This window comes from Stegodyphus dumicola, chromosome 9, assembly GCF_044657685.1.
Source record: "Stegodyphus dumicola isolate Sdum_Otavi_A_Nest chromosome 9, ASM4465768v1".
In the NCBI taxonomy this organism is placed as follows: Eukaryota; Metazoa; Arthropoda; class Arachnida; order Araneae; family Eresidae; genus Stegodyphus; species Stegodyphus dumicola.
This window is the reverse complement of record NC_140776.1, coordinates 59,692,425-59,714,001: the sequence shown is the minus strand read 5'-3', so window position 1 is coordinate 59,714,001 and position 21,577 is coordinate 59,692,425. Positions and strand designations below refer to the sequence as shown.

At 30.5% G+C, this 21,577-nt stretch overlaps 1 long non-coding RNA gene and 1 other non-coding gene across 3 annotated transcripts in view; both read right to left on the bottom strand.

The window, feature by feature from the left end:
- Positions 1-21,577, bottom strand: part of LOC118189684 (uncharacterized) — a 213,644-nt gene that overhangs the window by 146,210 nt on the left and 45,857 nt on the right. The gene's annotated exons all lie outside the window — the stretch shown is intronic.
- TRNAK-CUU (transfer RNA lysine (anticodon CUU)) lies at positions 16,687-16,759 on the bottom strand. Its single transcript has one exon. It is a non-coding gene; the product is annotated as a tRNA-Lys (tRNA).

Below are 21,577 nucleotides of genomic sequence, written 5' to 3'. Positions count from 1 at the left end.
GCAATCGGCCGCACCAAACGTATTATATCCACTCTGTTACCCGGCTCAGTGATCTCAGTTTCTTTACTCGTATATGTTTGTAAATTGAACATTTTTTGCTTTAAAAATGATTGAATTATTTTGTTTTTATCTTCCGGTTAAGGTTTTATGCCTTTAGTAAATCTGTATGCATTATTTTTAGAATTATCAACAATTTTAAAGTGCCGCTAAGCTTTTTTTTTTATGGCGGCCATTGATTGTTTACATTTGAAACAGCAGACTAGTGGATTTGTTGCCAATCTAGAGAAACTTAGCTTCGCAACAACAAAGATAAAGCCTTCATTTATTATTGCCAATTAAATCATGCTTAATCCTTTCTGGAATTTTTTCGAGGAAATAAGTGTTTAAGATTTACTTCGTAATTTTTAATATTGATATTTTGAGTTTTCATGTATTTTTGCCTTCTCGCGAAGTGAGAACTGAATTAACTGAATGAGAAATACTCAATCGTCTGTGAAAAACTGTTTCTTTTTTGTTTTATTTGCTTAATTTCTTTTATACATCATTCTATCTTTATTATAGTAGTTGAATAGAACATGTGGCAACGATTAGATAATTCTGTTCTTTAGATGAAATAAATTTTGTGCATTATGAGTTATAATATGAACAAAATATAATACTGTTAAGTGAATCTGGCGCCAGAGTGTCGCTATGGTAAACAAATACTAGAGTTAATTTTAAAGAATGCATTTATTCTATTGTGGTTTATGCGCTGTCGGCGAAGTAGATTTAATTCAATCAAGTAGATTTAATCAAGTTTAAATGAAATGCAAGAAAAAATGCGTATAATTTAATATTCCGTACAAGGAAGTTATCTGGTGTACACATCAGATTTTTTTAATTACGGAACTATGTCTCGTGTTCTGTAATTTAAAAAAATTAATTAATTTCCTTTTAATGATTCCGGTTTTTAATGTTTCCTTAATTTGCATTTATTCAGTTTAGTAACTTTATCCGGAGGGTGAAAGTTAGACCTTTATATTTTTGGAACAGAATTTTTTTTTTTAAATTTTTGTTCAGATCTTTACTTTTTGATTTATTATCATTTTACAATCTAGTAGCTAAAGCGCACATTCGTCTCTTTTTTTTTAATAGTTTCAGCTTCAAAGATGACTATTCTTAGCATATATATATATATATATATATATCTGAAGAATTTTACAGCTGAAGAATTTTCAACCGAACTACGTTTCTGACTTATGTTTAGATGACTGTTAAGTTCGTAAAACTTTTTTAAAAAATGTAAAGTTTAAAATGGAAATTAAGTGCTAACTACGATTATTTAATTAAAACTACTTAAAAGTTATCAAAGTAAAAATCTTTTAATTTATTTCACCTCGTACCTTTATTTTTTTTATTTATTTATTTATTTATTTATTTATTTTTTCAGTTTTGCTGGCATCCTTTGTTTTTCTTCACAGATCTTACGGTGTAATACAGGTGTTGACGCTGGGTCTACCACTTTTCTAGTGGTTATTCTTCATTGCTAGAATAAAGTGATTCCTGCAAAGCCTCTTTTAAGAGTGGCATATCAGCGTTCTAAGGTTTAATCTGGTTCACATTTGCTTTTGCATAAGCACCAATTTGTCCTTTCAAGAATACCACTGTTTGCCTAATTCTGTCAATTTAAATGGAGCCTTTGAACATATTAAAAAATTTTCCCACCTTTCCTTCTGGTGCGCACAAAAGAGAATAATTAATTTACCTATAGACTTCTTTAGATGTTACAGGTTTATTTAAGCTCCTTATGATAAAAGAAATCGAATTCATGTGTTTTTAGAAAGATGTAGTAGCCATGTACAATATTTTGCACGTAATGTTACAATTTATCAAACTCTTTTAATTTTTTTATGCAAGAAGAGTTCTAAATCCCTTGTATTGTAGAGTTATTACTTTTAGATCATGAGTCATGCGCTTACAGCTTTGCAAAGGATTCACTTTCCAAGATCCTCTAATCAAATACTTGCAATAACACAAATAATGGTTATTTTTACATCTATTCGTTATATTATGAAATATAGACCATAAAACTATCGCTTGAATAAAAAATATCTCATTTGCATAGCAGTATATCTTCTGTATAAGAGTAACTTTAACAGATATTAAGTTTAAAAATATTTCTGGAGCATCCGTTACAAATTTCATACTTTAATTTTGATAACATTTAATGTGCATATAAACTTCAGCATTAAACATGGCTTTACCAGTTTGAATCAGATTTTATCTTTGAACTTTCAGTGTAAAGAATATAAAACAGTGAAAAAATGTGTATGTTGGAAATTTTAGAAATTTAATATGCTTTGATTTCTTTTTCCTGTATTTCAGAATTGCTTCTTCTTGCGTATTATTAAAGAAAAATCAAGTCAAAACGAATGAAAGCATCCTTAGAAAACTTTCATTAGTTTATTTTCTGCCGTAAGTGAGCATTCATAATCGTGAACGCGCATTATTGCAGATCCAAAATATGAAACACTTTAAAATATGATCCTTTACTGTCTTAGTCGATCGCGAAACAGATCTACTTTAAGTTCTGATATGAAAATACATAAGCTGCTGCTTAGCCTCTGAAGCCGAAAATCAAAATCATTCATCAGAACCAAGTATAGATCAGAAATTCAGATTTAACTTCAGTGATACTTCATGTACACCTCAGATTTAATCTCAGATACTTCATTAATCTTTAGATACTAATATCAGATTTTAAATCGGTAACCGCGACCATCCGCCAGCTGACAAACAATGGAGAAAAATTTGAAAATTTAGTGAACGCATTATTTACTAATCCAGATTAATGAACAGGCTAAAGCAGATTTAGAATATAGCAAAATCTTATTTGCTGAACTAAATTTGCTACTATTTGTTATCTTTCTTGTTGTTGTCTGGTTGTCTGTTGTGAATTTGAGAATGAAAGCACTGAGAATTGTATTTAAGTGATGCAGCTGCAGCTTTCATTTACTTCTTCCATGTATTTAACTCTTGTGAAATACCTAGTTATTTATGCAATAGAAAAATTCGATGTAAGTAATGACACTAAAAGACTTGGTCACGGTAAATTAATCCTAGTTTAAATAATAAAGTGCTTGATTGACTCGAGTGAATTCCATGGCATTGAATAAAAATATATCAATATCTAACGAAAATATTTTCAGCTGCACCTAAAATGATAAACTCATGCTATAAAGTTCAATATGTGTTCATTAGATTCATCTGCTTCTGCTTGATTACCATACTAATTACCAGACGTAACTAAATTCTAGAGAAGGAAGATTTAAATATTAATTTATATCAGTTAATAAGAGGGAGACGAAATTTAAAAGCATGAAACTGAGAATATATCTGGAAACAAAATACTTCATATAGTCCCGTAGAAAAATTAAATCGCATTTAATTGGGTTGGAAGAAACTGAAATCAGTTTGCAATTGAATGAATATAAAGAATATGCTAGTTCAGCAAGATTAAATATTGAAAGTACTTTAAAATAAAATAAGAAAACGTCATTGGTGAGGGTGATATTTTGGAGTAAAATTATAGTGTGTTTAAAATTAAATTGCATTCATATGGTGCTTCTGTTTTCTACAGCTTGGTTGGTTTTGCCCCACATCCGCGACTATCGAATGGGAGAGTGCCTCGTAGGGAAGAAAGCGTCTACAGTAGGAAAAGTAAAGCTTAATAACTTGTTTTAATATTATCTTAGAGCTTGTTTAGTATTATCTTAGAGCTTGTTTAGTATTATCTTAGAGCACTGTATGTCGCATTTTCATTATCCATCTGGTCGCAGGAAGTTATAATACTGTAGATTGCATTCTTATAATGAATTGTACTAAGATTATATACAAAAGAATCTAGTAACATATAGTAGGCAATAAAATAAAATAGAATTTACGCAACACAGCGCAACATGTTAAATGAATTACGTATATACAGCTGACATGTAAATTAATAAATTCTTTTCTTGAATATGATAAAATGCTAATTATCAGAGGAACTGAATTCTCATTGTAGGATGATGTTAAAAATAATATTAAAAAATTCTTAAGGATAAAAACATGTACAATTAGTATATGGCAAATGTGTAAATGTTCATATGCAGGATATGATATCGTACGTTGTTGAGACAAGTCACATCAAGTAATATGTCTTTTATGCTAAGCAGATTCCAAGATACTATATAAAAATGTCCATTAGCATATTATCCATTTAAGAAGCACTGTTATGCTATGAAATAAATACTGTTTTTCCCCGAGTTATTTTATTATGCAGAGAAACACAGTTCGTTTTCGTACTGAAAGAGCACATCATTTATCTCGCAGATTTTCGGTATTAAATGTTGTGACGTAATTAGACATCCTCTAAACAGCTTATCTTTATATTATTGAATTTTTTACATTTTAGAACAATGTAAGAAGATGACAGAAAATACTTCTGTAGCATTAATTAAAAAGCAAGATATCCAAGAGATAACAAATGATTCCACTGTCATTAACCTAAGACTATGCAAATATTAGTAAAAAATAAAATTGTTCTACATCGTGAAAAAATGAACAATCCAATTAAAATGTGACATCATTGAAAGAAAATATATTCTGCCATGCTACGAAGACTAGATCTACGTACTATTTCATCGTGTAGAAACAAGCGGTTAAGCCCATTTTTGACTTTTCCGTAAGAGAAGATCATAAGACGAAGATGGCGTGGAGAAATCGGAACGTCAAAAACGAATTTTTTTTTATACGAGAAAACGTAAGCACTTTGTTGTCATATAAACTTCAAATTTATAATGTTAAATTACTGGAATTTTTGTCTGTTAAATTAAATACAAATCATCTGAAGTATTAAATATTTTGTTATAGAAATTTTGGTTTCAGACATACGGAATTCAAAAGTTAAATTTTAAATACTTTTCTTGATTTATAATCTTTCTAAAACGCTTAATAATCTCAGCCTAATTTTAATATTATATGGAATATAAAATAAATACTTACATGTTTGTTCTTATAGAGTAATATTTCTAAAAACCGTAATGAACTAATGGAATGAAATATTTTGATATTACTTGTAAAGTAAACTTAATGTTAATTTAATACCCTCAAGTGGCTGCGTTTTTGATTGTAAGCACAAGTTGTTCTTATATTTAAAAAAATCTTATTTAAAACCTTTATAAGATTTTATCGTACATGTTTAGATAAAGCTATAACTCACTTAACTCGCTTGGCACCTGATAGCGTCTGACGGATTCTGAGGTGATAGTGCAGGGGTTAAAAAATTCTTATCTTAGTTTCATATTTTATATTTTTTCACACCACAAGTTATAATGGTGACATTCTATATTTTCTCACTGAGCATTCCTTATCTGGATCTTTCACTATCAACATTTTCCACTTTACCTGGTTTTTACTTTTTGGCCATTGTATTTTAGGTAATTAATGATTTTGTTTTGAAATTTTGAAAAAATATTTCATCGGTTTTGGTGTTAGGCCCTTGATTAAACAGTAAAGTTAACAACATCTTATTTTCGCTTAAAAGAATTTACAATCCTTTTACGAAAACTAGTTATCAAAGAAACGCTTTCAATTACAATACCTGATTGTTTCTCCTTTAATTATTCTGTCATTCACCTAGTATAAAATTTGTGCCATTGCATTAACGTTTTATATTACCTAATATTAACGAGATTTCTTTTCTGGACTTATAAAAAGTTTTTAAACAAGAATAAAAGACAGAGAAAGAAAGAAAAACGAAAAAAGAAGAAATAAAAACTTTCAGTAATTTAATATTGGGCAAGACTTTATCTTTTAGAAAAACTTGGCTAGTAATTATGCCCTCCTGAAAACATTCCGAAAAATAAAGTATTGTCAAATTTTTCTACTACTTTAAAATCATTGAAGGTCGTCTCCCAAGTAGCACGGCAACGTCGTAACGACGTTGCAAACTCGTCGCGGATGTCATTGCAATATGTCGTCTTTAAGACGCCCAGATGTTCGCAAAACTCCACTGTTTTGCAACCGTTGCAAAGACGTCTTTATTACGTCTTTGCAAATGAGGTTTATGTTGAATACACGTCGTTATTGCGTCTTTCTCAAGTTATATTTTGGTTGTGAAAGCATCGTATCACGACGTCTTAACGACGCATAAATGTTCGCAGAATTCAACCTTTTTGCAATTGTTGTGAAAACATCGTTGATGTCCTTGTGTTACATAATGATTTATGCAGAAACATAAGCTTAATAATTTATGTATTTTTCCTCCTTTTTAAATTTTTGTATTCCTTGTATTTTTCTTTTTAAAGTTTAAATGTTTTATCATTTTCTGAAAACCAGATGATGATACAATTTTTTCTCTTTAGACTAAATATGCATAATTAATAATAGCCTTAACTAGTTTCAGTACTTTAAACTATATTGTTTTAAATAACTTAAATTCTAAGTTACAATTATTTAAGGTTTCATCAATTTTTTCTTAATCCTTTTGTATGTAAGTGAGAGTAATTATGAAAGCGTTTATTATAAATATATAACAATAATAGTAGGTTTTAAGTAGTAAATAAAATACAATCAGACATAAATAAAAGTAAAGCTATATATGTGGGTTAAAAAAGAGCGTTTCCCATTATAACAGCAGTATCACATTTATTTTCGTTAAATCTCAGAGACAATGAAAATTGTCCCTGTCATGATAAATTAGGAAGTGTAAGGTAACATGCTCAGTATTTTACCTGAACTCAAGTATTCGCGTTTCAAAGTAAAACATATAGCCATTAACCTCTATATCTCCAAGCAAATGAAAGACTGTATAAAATAATTAATAAATGTGATCAAAAGTATTTCATACAAAAATATACCTAAATCTAATAACCAAAACAACTTCTCATATTAATATCTAAAATGAAATAATAATCTAACAAATAACATACTTGACAGCACTGTTTATGAAAAAACATGAACTAGCTGTGTTTGAAAGTGTATATATAGCAGAAGGAAGGTAACAGAACTAAAATTTCGAATTAATAAAAAATTATTTGCGTTTTTTAAATAGTATGCAATTGAAAGTGCAATAGTTATGGATTGCAGTATTTACTAGTAATGCTGATGTTTCTTAATACCATTTCCTTCGATCATATGTAAATGTATTTACTTATTTTTAGTTTCTATATTTTAGAATAGTGGTAGATTACAATGATCATTTCCTGAACTTTTTATAATAAATAACTTTCCTTTTGATACTGTACAGAAATAATTTAAATAATATAGGATACGATAGTAAGCTAAGCACGTTAAAGTAAGCTCTTCATTAAATAGCACACGATGAAACTTTTTGTTTCTATTTATTATGAATTTCTTTGTTATCACATGCACATAAACTGTAAGCGAAGAAAATAGAGTATACTTAAATTTAATAAAGAATAAAACCTAATTTCCAACATTCATTTATTGAGATAATCTAATAGACATACATAACAGCAATATTTAAAAAAAAAAAAAAAAAAAAAAAAAACGGGAGTTACATTGTGTTTGGAAGAACAGATCCAAACGACAAGTAATAAAATTGCAATTTGCAATCAAAAAACAAAACAAAAAAAAATATTAGTGTTTTTTAATATTACACAATTAAATATCGCATAATTATGAATTACAATAGTTCATAGTAATGCTAATGTTTCTTTAACACTATTTTTTCGATCATATGCGGAAAGTCTGAGCACCAACCTGTCATTATGATGGCAATAATCGATTAATATGAGTGATATACGATATAGCACTTAGGCGTTATAACCGAATCCGTGTATCCAAATATTGCACCGCTGGAACACTGAAGATTTGAGAACACCACCGTATAAGCTTGATCACTGGAAACACATGAAACAACCAAAACTATTTCACTATATGGACGATTTTAGCACGTTGCACTGTAGAGCTGATATTCACAAACAAAATAAGCAGAAATTCGGCATTACCACGATGATTTATCCTCAATTCAAAATAAGCTTCCATCATTATATTCTTGTACATCGTTCTCTTGCTGTATTGAAGCTCTCCAGTATTTAATTCCGACGGTGAGTTATAAAACCGTGAAGGAAACATTCCTGAAAATAAGATGGAGTTTCGTCTGAAATTATTGTGCGGTTAACTAACTTGTTCGAACCTTTCGACGGTTCTAATAATTTCATAGACTCTTTTTCAAATGGCCTAGAAAAATTATTTCAACTGAATAGAATTATGAACAATGATCAGAAGATTATATTTGCAAAAAAATATTTATTGGGCTCACTAAACCATTTGTAATGTCAGTGTCGCCAAATCCCGAATGTACCGTATACTAGGATTACAAGCATTTTTGAATGCATGTAGATGGACAAAAACGTAAAAACATAAAATACAGTTCATCAGAATTTTTATAGGTAATGAATGTCGTATTTTTGTTCATAGTTTCTTTAATGTTGATGTCACCATTTATTAGTAATTTATCAAAGACATTAATTTTGTCGTTTTCCATGAAAAGTGTTAATATTTCTTTCTTCTTTTCCATTAATTTTTTTCGTTTTGCTTGTCGGTGAGTTTTTCGTCAGATATATTGGACAGTCGTTAAATATGCATGGATATGCATCGTCTTTTAACATTGGACGTTTTCTCGGAATTCTTAAAATCGCCTCATTTTTATCTGTGAATACATCTTCACTCACAATTATATCTTCGCGAAAATGGTACTTTTTGCTCTGTATGCGGTAAAATGTTTCATATTATACCAGCATATTAATTCAAATAAATCCGTCCTTACTTCAAAAATAATAAATAAAGTCATATTTCAGCAGTGAAATAACTGCTAACATGTGATTTGCATTGCTTTCGGAAATATGATTTTTTAAAATATATAAAATGCATAACTTAATAACTTACTTTATAGATTGGTTTTATTTTTAAATACTTTGTTATATTATTTATAAAAATATTTTATGTGTTAATTATTTTAACAAAATTTTAAACAATAATTTAGCACGTATTTTTAGTACTAATTAAAATTAATAATTCAAGTATTTATATTGAATTTATATTTCATTAGATGAATCTACCTTATATTAATATATTTAGAAGAAATAAAGTAATGAAACATTGCAAAAATCTTATGCGGACTTCAGATTCTTGAAAGGGTAGATTTAGTCTCTTAACGCTGATGAACTATGAAAAAGATGCTAAAACCGACCACGTGTAAAAGCGGTCGTAGCATGACGTTTCAGCGACGTCGACAAAATTGCAAATATGCAATGGCAAATATTTTGCGTCTTCGCTACGTTGTAAAGATGTCGCAAAAAATACCACGACCACTTTGCAACCTCTCGGACCAGTTTGTAATATCTTTGCTACGTCATGTGCTACTTGGGTTGTATGCATCTGCTCATGAAAGTACTAAAATTCTTTTGAGGAAAACGAATGGGATTTTGCTTTTTTCTGAGTACAATAACTTTTGAGTTACATAAGAAATACACTCCGCAAAGCTATACGCAATTTGAATGTGTGATGCTATGTAGATTAGCACGCTTCTTGAATCTTCCAAAATTTTCATCACTACTTTTACATGCACTCTTTGTGTTCGTGATGCAGACCTTCTCTTGTGAATCATTATATGTGTCAGATCGTCGATCCAGCTAGACAACAGTTTCTTCATCTTTGAAATCAACCTCTTCTTGGAATTAATTTCGCCCTTTAGCATTTCTGCGCTTTTCATCCTTTCACTAACTCGAACTTTGTGTATTCTCTGTCGAAATAAGTAACTTATATTCCAAACAATTATTTATATAATTTTCGCATCTTCATACATAAAAATTACTTTCAACTTTTTCCTTAAAATAACTGCATATTTTTGTCTTTTAGATTTATCATCAAGACATTCGGTTTTGTGATTCGAATCCATTTTAAGGCTAAATAAGCACCGAGAACTAATGGCGATAAATAAGTGATTAAACTAACTGTGTTACTATTATTTTAATACAAGACGTGTGAATCTCGAAAAAAAAAGGGGGGCTTAATTATGGAGCTCTTATTTTTAGCCCAAAGGGGCGGTAACCCAGAAGGGCTACTAGTCTCGAAACGGCCTTTTGCGTTAAATCACTAAAAGCGTTGTATAACTTTTCAGATTGCTGCCACCAAATATTATCGCCCTGTATTATATTTAAAGAAATTAAATAATGAAGAACCCGCATGAATGTATGTTTGTTTCTCGCTTTGTGAAAAACACAATGGTAAAGAGAGCCATCAAATTTTGAATAACGTAGTCCTCCACCGAATATGAGCACCCAGAAGCCCTAATTTGGAATTTCGAATTTGTTTAATTGCCTGTTTCATATTTTGTAAAACTTTCACAAAATTTTTATTAAGAAACTTAATGATTCCGAAGCAAGTAGTGGCAACACTACGGAAAACATTTTTTATTTCCAGCGCGCGGGACTGTCTATCGGAAATTCTAAAGATATGCTGCTTTTAAATATTTTTTGCCCTAATACTCTCGAAACGTATATGTGTGTGTAAACGAAACTTACACCCCTTTGGGCGTAATATAAAATCTGAAAGCCTTCAGATTTTTTTTTAATTGGCTTTAGTTTGCATGTTAGGGTTTTTTGTATATTTACGCAGCTGCGAATTTACGTCATGTTCTTACGTGTTATGTAAGTCAGAGGATTTCTGTACGTGAAACACATCATGAGCAATCAATGATGACATCATTATATCTGATACAGTCAAACAACGTTGTTAAATATCATGAAACATAATAAATTATAACAAAAGTTATGTATGCATGCATACTTATTTCGTTTGAGTAAGGGTTTGAGATCTGCTTGTCACTCCGGCTCAAGGACAGTAGCACAATAATTTTACAATGAATTCTTTTGCATTCCAGATGCATCAGGAATACAAAGAATTCCAAAAAGTTATGTTGTACATTGAAGCGATAGAGTAATTATAATTGCAGAACTACTCTGATAACAGCAAATTTATAGTGAAACAAGCTTTAGGAGAAAAAGAAAGCTTTCATATGCAGTTAAATATTACGAACATAGGCTTTTGTTTTAATATTTAACATTAAGAAATCATAGAAACAAGAAAAAAAGTAGTGCCAGTTCGAGGTTTTGATCTCTGAATAAACTCGACTTTCGGTATTGCTTATATCGTTATCATGGTTATGAAGAAAAAATTAGTGTTTGGGATTAGATTTAAATGACTAGAATTTTCCCAAAGGCAATCCGACACAAGAAACCTTTGACAATTTAAAAAACTTATAAAACTGAAGCAAAACTTTGCAATTAATATAATTATTCTTATTTCAGCAGCACTTTATTATTCAAATCTTCGAGTTCTTCATTTTCTTATCGGATGGCAGAACTTTTCTCACATTTCAGCAATAACGTTTCTTAATTATCTTACATTTCAGATCGTGGTATTTAATTAGCTTCTTTAAATTCACGTTATGATTCTTAATAATGTAAGATACGCTTTTTTTGGCCTCATTTGTTTTCAATAAATACAGAGTATTTTAGTATTGTTAAGTATTTGAAAAAAAAAAAAAAAAATCGCTACCTTAAAAACGGTAGAAATGTTCACCTCAATTTCACTTTTATTGTGATATCTCTGGCTGAGTGAAATGTAAAAGCAATTAATAATAAGAAACTGGAATCGAAGTAATGTGAATAAATTTACTAAACCATAATACCCAAAATTAGAGACAACTTCCTCAGCTACATGAGCAAAAATGACGAAAAAGAGTATGAACCAATTGAGAACACCAGCGAGAAATTTGGAATGTTCTAACTAAGCGTTTCTCAGATTTTTTTTCCAGTGTGGACTACTTTTATAAATTAAAATGTTTTGCTGACCAAATTACTCTTGTTACCTTCGAAAACAATTTCTTTAACGCATATCCCAATATACTTTTATGTTTAAAATACAGTGCATTAAAGTTTGTTTAACTTTATACTGCATTTGTTTTCAGTAATCCAAGGTTTCTTTATCTTAATAACTAAAAAATTAAATAAATGATGATACTCACACTGATGAGGTGGATGGGCCTTCCAATTTTTGCGTTGTTGTTCTGTATTTGGATGTACGGCGGTAAACTTAAGTCTGACATCTGCACATAGATCAAGTTACTTTCAGAGCCTTTTATTTGAGTTACTGATGAAAACCCTTTTTACCCAGATATGTAGAAGCAAACTTGTAGAGACATTAGGTTATTTTTGAAGCAGGAGAGATGAAAAATGGGGGATGCCCTAACAGGACTAGAACTACGGACCGTGTTGAGCGTGCTGACCACTACACTACGAAGGCTTGCTAAGAAGGCGGGAGAAATACCTTATAAACTGAATTATAATTTTTAAAGCATCATTGTGCAATTCACTATACTCCGTTTTTGCTAGAACTTACACATGCTTCTTGCTTGGAATTTCATTTTAAGTTTGTTATTATTCGAGAGTTCAGTTAAATGTTTTCTTTCATTAAATAACGGTATTTTATTTTTAAAAGCATAATGAGTGGATCATGAACCTCTGAAAATTTCTGACATTTAACACTTTGAAAATTAGTTTCATACTCTGATCTCAGAGCTCCGAAAGGCGAAGTATTGCATCGCAACATGTGTCATGTTCTTTTCCAATAACGATATCATTTTCTACTAAAAAAAGATTCTAAGTTTGGAAATGGTGAAAAATTTCTCTGTGCTACACAACTAACCCATAAACCAAGTTTCCCTTTCAGACCTCATTATTTTCTGGTCCTCAAGAACAATAATAATAAAAAAAAAAAAAACCCTGTACTTACAGATTTAGTTCATTTCGTTTATAAATAGCAAGATTTCATATTTCAATCGAAAGAGTATGTGAGTACCTTACATTGTGAAAGCCAACGAATTTTAAAATGCAGAGGAATCTGTTACATGCTTACCTTAATAAAATTAAATTCTTAATTCGTCTTCTAACACGGTTTTAATTTAGACGTCGTGTCTTTTGCCTCCAAAGCTTCTCTGTGTATCCCTTGGAGGGTGCAAAAGCTTCCCTGTGCATCCTCCAAGGCTTCCCTGTAAACTTTTGAGATGCATTATCATCTCAAAAGTTAGCTTTCAAAAATTTAAATTTCAGTTATTAAAATCGTATGAACAATGGAATTTTAAATACTGGTTGAGATATATTAAGAAGTTCGCCGAGCGAATTAATTACTCTTCGCGCAAACTAAAGAAATTGCGCCAAGATAAATTTTTGAATTTCTCTGTAAATTCCGAGCCATACTTTACAAAATTTAATATCTAGGCATAATTTGAATCGTAGAATCGAAATATTGAAAAATATTGGCATGTTATTTCAGAAAAAGTCCGATCTTGTGTCAAAATACCTATGTTAGAGCAATGCTACAATGCTATATTTATATATCCTAAGTCGCGCTTTCAAAACAAGAAAAACGCAATTTGAATTTTGTCAATCGGCCCAGTAGAACGAGAGATTTTGAACGAGAGAACTGTCCTTTTTTTCCCCTTCTTCTCCCCCCCCGCAGTGTACGTACAGCTTTTATTAAATTTAAAGTCTCAGTTAGGCAATGAATATCATGTTTCTCGGCGCGTAAGACTATGTGCAGATTGCTGTATGAAAATTATTTGGCAGGTGAAAAATGGAAATATATAGTTACAATTGATGAGACTTGGCTATACTTATCTGACTGCATTACAAGACGATGCTTTTACTATCGAAAAAGACCTAATATGTTGGTTCAGAGAAAACAAGGAAAGTTTTTCTAAAGGATTTACGGTTATTACTGGATTCTCTTAAATGGAAAACTTGAAATAAGGAAAGCAGAAAAGAATGTCAAAATTAATTCGGATTACTGTCAGAAATATGTTTTAATACCTATTTTTTTCAAAAAATTCCATCTCTTTATCGAAGCAATCTTCACTTTGTTAAGTTTCGTCGGGCTTCGAGCCATAGCTCTAAATCTACTGCTGTAGTTTTTGAAAAAAATGAATAAATGAAACCGGAATTGAAGCTATTCCCTTTAAATGCATCTTACCTAAATCCCGTGATGCGTCTGTTATGGGTTACCGTGCACTTGAACTTAAAAAACAAGCTGTTTATAAGCAGCATCGCAAAATTCTGAAAGATTGTGAAAGAGATGTGGAATGAAATCAACCTTGATATTTTAAAGAAAAGGACTTTTATCTTGGAAATTCAAGACGTAATATGATAGTTAAAAAAAAGGCTATCAGACTTAACATATTAGGAAATAAAATTGTAAGGTTTGTTTATAAATATAAATCTTTCAAAAATCGTTACAGAAATGTGTGAACACCCTCTGCATTTTTATAATAGAAAAAATAGTATGTATAGAGGTTTAGAAATCATATGATTTTGATAGATGAAATGGCGTAAAAAGTTTTCGAAAGTTTGACAAAAGCTCTTTTTCTTTCAGAATCAGGAATACTGCACGAAATTAATGTACATGGTGTAACGAGAACAATAAAGAGATTTTTTTTATTTCCTTACATTAATATCTTAAAGTTTTAAAACTTAGAATAAAAGATAGCGTATCAGACATGAAGTTTATATTATTCCAAATGAAAATATGCATTGCAATTCTAAAATAAATTTCAGATATCTGTGTTTTTATATTCTCGCAACGATAAGAGTGAGGTTGTTTGTAAGGATGACTGTAACATTCAGCAAGCGTTTTTCATATGCTCTATTCTCGTGATCCCCAGCTGCGATTTATCCCAAAACAAATACATGAGGTTCCTCTAAAAGAAAGTAGAGGGAAAAGGAAATTTTTTTTAAAAAAATTAAATAATACAATAATGAATTGATAGGTAATAAATAAACATGCATAATATTAATAAATTATTGATACTTGTAAATAAATTCGTAATTACAGTTTATATAAAATTACCCAATAAAGAAAAGTACTTTAAAACTTTTTTCGACCTATCAAAAATAGTTACGCTGCAAAAAACACCGTAGTAAAACAGAGGAACATAAATTATTTCATACTTCTACAAAGCAGATTTAAGTCACGAAGTCTGCTGTTGTTTGGAAATAACACCGGAATTACACGTATTAAGAATGAAATGAAAAAAAAAAAAAAAAAAAAAAAAAAAAACACTTTCGAAAAGAATTCTACGTATCAAAATTTCAACTTATCCGAATTTCGAATTGTCAAAGTAGTACTGTATAATGCACATTTTATGAGAATATACTAAAAAGAAAAATGAATGTTAAATACTTTAATATTTATCGAGCATTATATCATTAATATTTATTTTTATATTAACGTTTATTTTTTACATATGTGCGCATTTACATTTGAAGTGCTTTAATAATTTTGAAGAATACGAATAACGCTCATTGTTCATATGTATATTTCTGTTAATTAATATATCAAATGCTTTTAATATTGGTGTAGAATGTTGTACGAATAACACACGTCACATTACTTTGATACTTTAGTAATAACAAGACCTCAGTCCTCATTTAATTCAATATTTAAAAAAATATTAAACCAATAAAGCTTGTTGTTTATATACATTTCCCTCGTTTACGTATAAATAAATCAGTTTAACATTTAAAGGCCGTTTACATTTACTTTTGTTTACATAAGAAATAGTTTAATATTTATAACGAATGAAGCGGGAATACCGCTTATGATTTAATATTCTTATCGTTATTTTTTTGCAAAGCAATTATTTATTTCATGACGCAAATAAGATGATATTTTTTAAATAGAACCGATGATACTCTTCAAATAGACCGAAATTTTTTCGTTATACATTTGCTGCCATCTATCGGTACAGATGTGCATTAAATAATTTTATGCAATAGAGAATATTATATATTTTTGTTACTATTATTGTTAAACATACAGGAGAATTTGATTGATATTTTATTTTTATACTTTATACATAATTTTCTTATATACAGTTTTATTTAGAACGAAATATCAGTGAGAAAAGAAAAAATCATATATTTCCCTCTCCCTCCGTTACGATGTATGTGTATTTTTATTTTTGCATGTTTCAGTAATACATCGTAAAATATTTTGTTTATTCACTTAGAGCAGTATTTATTATTTCAGTTAATTCAATTTAATTACTATTTGTTACTATTATTTTATTCAATTTAGTTATTATAAAATAATATTATCTTAATTCAATTTATTTATTATTTTGTTTCATTTTAATTTATCAATTATTTTAATTCAGTTTACATAATTTTTGAAAAAGCATTATTAATTATTATTTTCGTTAACATATAGGATAATTTGATGTATAATTTTATTTATATGCTCAAATTTTCATAAAATTGTTACATACAATTTTTTTTAGTACGAGATAACAAAGAGAAAAAAGAAATCGGATATTTTTTCGGATTTTTTTCCGTTGCGAAGCATTTTATAAAATTTATTCTTTCTTTGAGTAAAATAATGTAACATATTTTGCTTATTAGTTGAAAGCAATTTTTGTTATTTTTAAACAGTTTACATCAGTTTAAAAAATAAACTTCTGCTGAGCTTAGTCAGATTAATGTCAGTTTTGCTTCCAATCTTTAAATATTGACACTATTCCATCTCTTTATGTTTTACCCTTGAAATATTTCTTACAAGTCTAAATAAATTACTCTAAAAACATTCCGCCCAACGTGGGGCTCGAACCCACGACCCCGAGATTAAGAGTCTCGTGCTCTACCGACTGAGCTAGCCGGGCGCCGACTTTGGTTGTCTTAATTTAAATTAAAAGTCAGTTTCTTTATTTAAAAGTTTTATGTTCCAGGGTGAAATATATTTAAAATTGTTTCAGTTGTTTTCACTTATATTTGTTAAGCAGACCTTTTAGCAGTTCACTACTATACATTAATTATAATCTTAATGACATTTGGTGTGAAGTCTTTATTTCCTCTACTTATTTCCATGCAATTTAGAATTTTTGAAAGAAAGATAACTTATTTTACATTTTACAGTATATTTTTAATATGTCAAGTCTCTAAAAAGTTAAATTTTTAACGAACATTCTTAGAAATATAATTCAATGCATAAAATATGAATTCACGTTTTAAGAATTTCTGAAATTACCGAAATTAAGTGTAAAAAATTAAGCGTCGAAAAATAAATAAAGAAAGAAAATATTAACAAAAAGTCTTAAAAAGTGCAATTTGATGAAACGCAATAAAACGTTATTTCTTCAGGTATGTAGTATTAGCTATATAAGAAATTGCATAGTTAAGAAAATATAGTACACTAAAATAGCGCTTTTAACTGCAATTTTGGAGTAGCTTGAAGGTATTCGAATACCATTGAACTTCTCAATTTGCTAGATGTAAATTCCTTACTGCGCTAAATTATGAAATACATTGCCGGCGCCACAGCATATGTAACCGTGCAGCCGCAACGGGCGGAAAAATGGCACTGACTAAAATGACATTTACAGTGCACTGACGGCACTGTAAATGAATTATGATCATTTACATTTAATTAATTAAAATCTAAAAAATTTAATATGATGTCTGAAAAAACGCTTAATACAATTATCTAAATTTTTAATGCTCCGCACTAATTTTGATAAGTTTAATATATTTCGTATTCTAAAAAAATTGAATAACTTGTATTACCCCCCCCCCCCAAGCCCGAAAGGAGTCTCTGACTTTTTCGTCGAATAATTTTATGGCCATCATCAAACAAAGATGCCTCTAGGATTAACCCTGACAGCAAAAACGATGCTCCCAATCAATCTCTCTCCGTGGAATCGATCGTAGCGATCAGGGCTGCTAGAGTTTATTCGTAACGCGTTTCAAAATATCACGTGATCAGAAGTTTCGTAGTTCTTGAAGCAAATAATGAAAACTTTTATTTTCCATTGACAGTGAAATCTAGGTTCACGAATTTAATTCGTTCCCGAAGATAGCTCATCTTCGAAATATTCCTAAACTCAGACGGAACTTAATCCGCGCTCGAAGATACAAAATCTTTCGTTTTCTGAAATTCGACAACGGTTTCGATAATGAGAAGATCGGTATTGGCCATTCCCAATGTATTTAAGTAATCTCCCAATGTAATGCAAGTTAGAAGCATCCAATATGTGAAATATCAAAGTATGTGAAATATCAACAAGTTCTTTTAATCGATTTTAGCTAGAGGCAAGTGATAATCACAAACACATCTGCACACTTTATTTTGATAGCTAAATACATTTTTAACTAGTTAGAATTATCAGTAGGGTTACCATATTTTAGGAACGAGACACCTAGAACATCGACAGAGGAGAGAGGAGGGCATGGCTTTCTATGTTTTTGTATTGATGCGTGTGTCTTGTAATATATGTGTTTCTATATTCTGAATTCTCTACTTGTGACTCACCAACAAATTAAAAAAAGAAAATTTGTTGATATTATTATGTCTTCATTCTCTCCGTTCCTGCTGAAACATTTCTGCGACTGCCTACGCCCGGACATGCGAATGCTAAGGAAGTATTTTAACAATAAATTTTGAACAATTTATGAACAATATATTTTAGTGGTTAGAAAGCTCACAGTGTGTAGATTATTTAAAGCTGTATGATAGGTTAAAGTTAATATCAAGGTATAATAAGAAATCATATAGAAAGGACAACAAAATATTCAACATGTTGAAAAGTAAACTGCATGCTTTTTGCAGTATTGTCTACTCTAAACAGACGAACAGATGAATGGTGGGTGTCCTGTTTCTGTTGCTCTGTTGTATATTTTACTACATGAATATTTCGAATTCACTTTCAAGTTTAAAATTCTGGAAACCAAATGTTATTCATTTCTATTGTAATAAAAAAACCTGTATATATATATATGTGTGTGTGTGTGTGTGTGTAAGATTTCTGTGGCTAAAAACTCATCACTGCAATGTGTATGTAAGATATAAAATAATAAAATAAATCTTTCATAAGTTACTAACTTAATTAGCAATAACCCTTTAAATTTCTTCTTTAGATTTAAAATTCCTTTTAAAATCCAACATCTGCAGTGTGTTCCACATTCCGGAAAATTCTTGACCAATCTTTGCTTAGTTTCTAGACCAGTGGTTCTTAACCAAGGGGGGGGGTGCGGGAATGTATTTTTGGGGGTGCGAGAGAAGCCCCTACCTAACCCTAAAATTATTAAATATCATTCATTAAATTTCTTATAATAAAAGATTTGAAATCTGCAGTAGTGTCCCCAATATTGAAGCTCATTAAAATTGGTAGCACCTAGCTCACTTATCGGCAAAAGACACAGGAAAGAGCCGGTGCCGATGGGCGTATACACTACGCTACGAAAAGGCATGGAACGCTACAAATGAACGCGAACGGGCAGCTAGGTGACGGCGAAAAGAAAAAAAAAACTTTTGGGAATACAAGCGTGACCTTCGAGAAACATCGATAGCCACGAAACGACGATACAGGCGGAGAACGTTATCCCAGCTTGCGCATGCGCTGAGTTCAACATGTGCTACTCCAATGAAATCTACGGATTCACAGATTTGTATCTGCATCTACTGCGCCTGTGTTAGGTAGAGTCAACTATTGTGTCTGGGACATGTGTATTGTGTATTCTGACTTGTCCAGAAACCTCTTGAGACTAATAGATTCTTAATTGCCCATCCAAGCCGAATAGAATTCAGTGATATTACAAATGTAAGAACATTATACATATTATATTACATTATTTCTAAATAATTAAATCGATTATAGTGAAGCCCACTATGTCAAAAAAAAAAAAAAAAAAAAAAAAAAAAAAAACGACAATGGAACGATAAGTATGCCGGTCATGGATTTACTTGCAAAACCGAAAAAGATGGCATGCTACGACCGCAATGCATCTTGTGTTCCAAAGTATTTTCAAACAGCAATCTCAAACCATCAAAGTTATTAGAGCATTTCCAACAATGTGCATGGTGGCGAAAAAGCGCATAGCATGAACAGCTTGAAGTCAAAGAAGGCTCGGTTTGATACCAGTGGAACTATCCTAAAATTGTGCGGACCAGCAATTCAAAAACCTTTATTAGAAGCGTCATATCAATTATTTATGTGAAAAAAAAAGAAACCTCACACGATCGCTGAAGAGTTGATTAAACCTTCTGCTTTAATTATTGCTAAAACAGTTTTAGATTCGGAAGCACATAAAAAAATCCAACAGATTCCATTATCGAATGATATTATACGACCGCGAATACAAGATCTCAGTGACGATATTTTAATGCAAGTATTTAAGACATAAAAATCAGTCCACTAAAAATAAGCATGCAACTGGGTGAGTCAACTGATGTTGATAATTGTAGCCAACTTTTGGTATTTGTCAGGTATGTGAAGGAAAAAGAGGTGATAGAAGAATTTCTATTTTGTGAGCCACTGGAGGTGAATATGAGAGGAACTGATATTTTCAATCGCATCAAAGATTTTTTTACCAAATATCAATTACCAATGAATGTGATTGGCTCAATATGCACTGATGGAGCCCCAGCAATATTAGGCAAAAATTCAGGATATTTTTCACACATGAAAAGAGAATTACCGGAAGTTATAATAACGCATTGCATGTTGCATCGTCATGCACTTGCGTTGAAAGCATTGCCAGAAAGTTTAAAACAACATCTAACTACAGCAGTAAATGTAGTAAAATACATCCGACGGCGAGCGCTTAATCATCGCATTTTTCGTGCATTTTGCGAAGAAATCGGTGCTGATCATACCGTGCTCTTATATCACACCGAAATACGATGGTTATCTAAGGGTCGCATGCTTAACAGAGTTTTTGAATTGCGTGAGGAAATTATTCAATTACTGACTAGACAAAATTGTTATTTAGTAAAAGATTTTGAGAGTAATGATGCAATGCTGAGGCTGGCCTGCGTAACAGACATATTTAGCCATTTAAATGAATTGAATCTATCAATGCAAGGTATAAATATAATAATATCTAGTGAAAAATTATCTTCATATATCGCAAAATTAGAAATTAGAATCTATCAATGCAAGGTATAAATATAATAATATCTAGTGAAAAATTATCTTCATATATCGCAAAATTAGAAATTTTGATACGTCGAGTAGAAAAGGGGAATTTTGCAAACTTTCCCTTGCTTGATTCTGTTATTGCGAAAAATGAAAAGAATACAATACATTTGAGACGACATTACCCGACATCGTAATACATTTGAGACGATTGAGAGAATCATTCAATGGATATTTTTCTACCGGAAATATTACCAAAACTCAGAGATGGAAACTGGATCCATTTCTATTTGACTTAAATTTGATGGATGATAGTGATCTGAAAAAAGATCAACTTACTGAAATGCAAGCAAGTGGACATGTTCCAATGGAATTCGAACAATTAGAATTGCAACAATTCTGGTGTTCACAGTTACAACGTTATCCAGAATTGGCGAACGGAGCACTGCATTTACTCTTACCCTTTGCTACCACCTACTTGTGCGAAATGAGATTTTCATCGCTTTTGCATATAAAATCTAAAGCGAGAAATCGCTTAAATGCAAGTGGTGACTTACGCGTATGTCT